Source organism: Penaeus monodon, chromosome 39, assembly GCF_015228065.2.
Source record: "Penaeus monodon isolate SGIC_2016 chromosome 39, NSTDA_Pmon_1, whole genome shotgun sequence".
NCBI classification, from domain to species: Eukaryota; Metazoa; Arthropoda; class Malacostraca; order Decapoda; family Penaeidae; genus Penaeus; species Penaeus monodon.
Window position 1 is genome coordinate 9,155,774 of NC_051424.1, and position 4,218 is coordinate 9,159,991.

The 4,218-nt window shown below is 30.7% G+C and overlaps 1 protein-coding gene across 1 annotated transcript in view; it reads left to right on the top strand.

Moving 5' to 3' along the window:
- Window positions 1–2,853, top strand: part of LOC119597465 (disintegrin and metalloproteinase domain-containing protein 10-like) — an 81,450-nt gene extending 78,597 nt beyond the window's left edge. The window contains exon 15 of the mRNA XM_037947040.1: window positions 2,768–2,853. The gene's annotated coding sequence lies outside the window, so the exon portion shown is untranslated. The remainder of the gene's footprint in view (window positions 1–2,767) is intronic.
- Window positions 2,854–4,218: the final 1,365 nt, after the last annotated feature.

Below are 4,218 nucleotides of genomic sequence, written 5' to 3' on the forward strand. Positions count from 1 at the left end.
CCAATGTTAACATTTTTTAACATCTTCGGTTGGGGGCCATTAGGGGGGGGGAAAAGGGGTTTGTTAATGTTTATATCATCTAAATCATATGTTTGCCATTTTAGCCTTCTCATCAGACCAGTAGGAACTATGACCACAATGTGAATAAATGCACAGCATCACAAACACTGTATAACCAGTTGTTTCTGAAGAGTGGGTCGCTTATGGGCATATGTAAAATAAGTCGTTGACATATTTTTTGCTTTTAACTTGCATATTATTATTTTAGTTTATGATTAATTATTCTATTTATTTATAATTTTTGTCTATTATTACTACTACTATTATTATATTATGATATATTATGACTATTATATGGATTATGATTTTTGCTAAAAGTTATGTGTTAATTATTATTATTATTATTTTTTTTTTTATTATTTCAACATTATTATTTATATTATATTATATTTATTATTATTATTATTATTATTATTATTATTACTATTTTATTATTATTAATATTGTATTATTATTACTATTACTATTGTTATTATTATAATTGTTGTTATTATTTTTATTATTGTTGTTATTATTATTTTTTTATATGATTGTATAATTATTATATATTATTATGTAGAGTTATTATTATTATTATTATTAGTGTTATTATTATATTAATTATATTAGTGTTGTTGGTGTGTATGTTATTGTTATTGTTATTGTTATTGTTATTGTTAATATTATATTGTTATTATTTAGTTATTACTATTGTTATTATTATTGTTATCAGTATGTTATTATATTGTTAATTATATTATTATATTATATTATTATATTATTATTATATTATTATTATTAGGATTATTATATTATTAATATACTATTCTAATTAATAGTACTATACTATACTATTACTATTCCTATTCCTATTCCTATTCCTATTCCTATTCCTACTACTACAACTACTACTGCGACTACTACTACTACTACTACTACATACACTACTAAATACTATACTGAACCTACTAGATATTATACTATCACTATTCTCCTAATTACTACTACTATTTACTATCTATTACTAATACTACTAATACTAAACTATCACTGATACTGCTACTACTACGCTAATACTACGTACTACTACTGCTACTACTACTGAATACTACTACTCTACTACTACTATATATACTACTACACTACTATACTATACGACTACTATACTAATACTATCACATTCCTGCTACTACACTACTATTACTATTCTAATCACACGGCTACTACTACTACTATTACACTATAGACTACTACTACTACTGATACTATACTACTAATCCGATTAATATACTACTACTTACTACTACTACTACACTACTACTACAACACTACTACTGCTACACACTATTACTACTACGACTATTATATTACTACTTTATTATTACTATTAATATTCTACTGTGCTGCTGCGACTACCTACTCATACTACTACTATAATACTACTAATACGACTACTAATACTACTACTACTACTATACTACTACTACTACTGCTACTACCTCACTAATGCCGGTCAAATTCTACTTCTAATTCTACTACTTCTACTGACTACTACAAGTACTTTTTCGTTTCTTTGTTTTCTACTGTCTAGTCTTGTATTATAACCATTCTGTTATATTACTGTTACTATGCTTTTTATTTTTAATGTATTTTTTTACCCTATTTTATCCCATTGTTATTAGCTGCAGCAATAATATATGCCTATCGCGCGTCTCTACATCATTGCCTCATCATGTTTTTCCGTGCATGCATGCTTCCTTTGTTCTTATTGAAAAATTGATGTTGTATTCATAAATAGTTTCTTAACAATCTACAATTACTGAATGCTACATGTATTGTCATTATCATATTTATTATTTATTTGAGAAAGTCATGAGTTTGAGACACTGATATAGGTTTGTAATTTCAAAGAAGGATACCTGGACCTGTCTCATGGATACAAAGTGCTGTTGCATTTAATATTTAAGTCAGTGTATGAGTAGATGAGATTTATGAAGAAATGTCCTTGTTTAATGTTCACATGATTTAGTGAAACACTGCATTTTTGGGGAAGGAAAGACAGAAACAGGACAATATTTTACAATAATATTATTTTGTATTTTAGCAATATAATTGAAATCATAAAACAAACTTTTATTTTTAAAGAAATTTAAAGGTATTAATTTCCCATGCCTGAATGCTTGATAGGGAAGATGATAATTTGATGTGTATTTAACTATCAGGAGTTTGAGATATCTTTTTGGATGGGATAGCTGTGGAAGTGGAATGTAATTGTGTTTTTATTTAGAAAGTCTTGGATTAAATAAATTGTAGAGTATATGTACAAGCCAAAAAATCATGTTGTCCTATTGAACAAAATGGTTAAAGTATTACAGGAAGTTGATTTGTGAGATTTTTGTCACAATTTTAAAGTATTGAGGTTATGGACATGACCAGCCATAAGTTCCATTGTGAATGAAGGGACTAGTTACGATGTTGATCTTTGTTCCCTGTCCACTTCTTGAACTGCTGTTACTGAGCTTGCTTGCAGGGAGCATTAGCTTAATGGTGCAGAAGTATATAGCAACAAATTAGATGTTGTTAAAGAGTTGCATATAGTAAATGTTATTAAATAAAGGGTTGCAGATATTTGAATTTATATCAATAAATGAGAAATTTCTGTTTTTCCTCATACATTTACGAAATCTGATTGATGTTCTGATGGTAAGTACTCCTTCCAAATATTCAGCTTCAGCCCCACCCCTGGACGTGACATTGTGATACTACTGCTGTAAAGTGGCCACCATGTGGGGGCTCCGTTGTGCTGCCACTCCTGAGGCAGCTCTTCGTCAGTGCTGACAGCCAATCGTGCAAACCTTCGTAGTTGCACGTGAATTCAACAAACTAATCAAACAACAGAAGGCATATTAAGACAAGCAGATTGCAGGAAAACAATGCTAATCGTGATATTGTCTTTTGGCAATGAGATAATGGCTCGTAAACTTGACAAAAAAGCATGGAATAAACAGTGATAAAAGTGGCAAGGAAAAAAAAAGTATAACATTTGCTCTTGTGAGGAGCCCTTGCCTGTCGCCAACTTGACCCCATGATACGGTTTTCTGTGTCAGGCCGTAGATAGAACTCTCGTATATGATGTCACATGATTAAGGAAGGAGAGACAGGACAACTGCCATAGTGAAGGATTGATATAGTGAAAGAAATATTTATCGTAAGTTAGTGATTTATTATTGATTGTTATTACTGAATGTTAAGGCCTGAATGACCAAAGTGACATGAGGACCTGAGCGTTGGAATGGGTGTTGTAATGTGCAGTGAGGAAAGAATAGTGGTTCTTTGTGAGTTTTTCTTTTTTTTTTTCTCTCTATTACAAATAAATGAAATAAAGGAATGCGGCAGGGAAGCCATCTCCATGTTGGGTTATACGCCACTGTACAGAAAGATAGGTTTTCTATCACCCTTTGAAAAACAGTCATTTATGTGTGAGACATATAAACACAGTGTGATAATGCTTTTTATTGCATATATGGCTCATGTATAACACTGTTATAAAAAAGTTATATTGATTGGTGGTAATTATGTGATCATTGTTTATCAGATTATTACAGAGTTGAATTCTTTAATATAGGTGGAGATTTTGGTACTGCATTATATTAATGTATATAAGATTTGTTCAACTTTTATGAAGGCAGAGAAGTTTGAATTTTTATATCATTTCCCTGTAGAACTTTGCATTTATCAATGATAGGTGTTAGAGTAAGAGTTTGATGTATAGATATTCCAGTTGGCACAGGTAATGTAGGTTTTTGAATAATGTACCATATCGAAAATTCAGCCCAAGGGTTCATTCGTCATTGATTACATATCTGGAAATATTTATAAAGCTTGTCGAGTGTTTGGCACCGGAAGAATGCTGCATTATATACTGCACACAGTCAGCTCTGTTGGAGCACCAAGACAAAGCATCTGTAAGAGGGAAACTATCATTCAATTTTACACATGGTTGTATTGAATTAAGGATTAAAAACTAGCTCTCAGGTTGGAGATGACATGTTTTATATTTTCATGTCCTCTTTTTTTCCCACCTGCGTAAATAGTACCAGATTCCTTCCCACCCACCACCATGTCCACTCAGAGGTTCCTGTTTGTTCCACTTAGTGCCTGCCATTTAGTAGCCCAGGA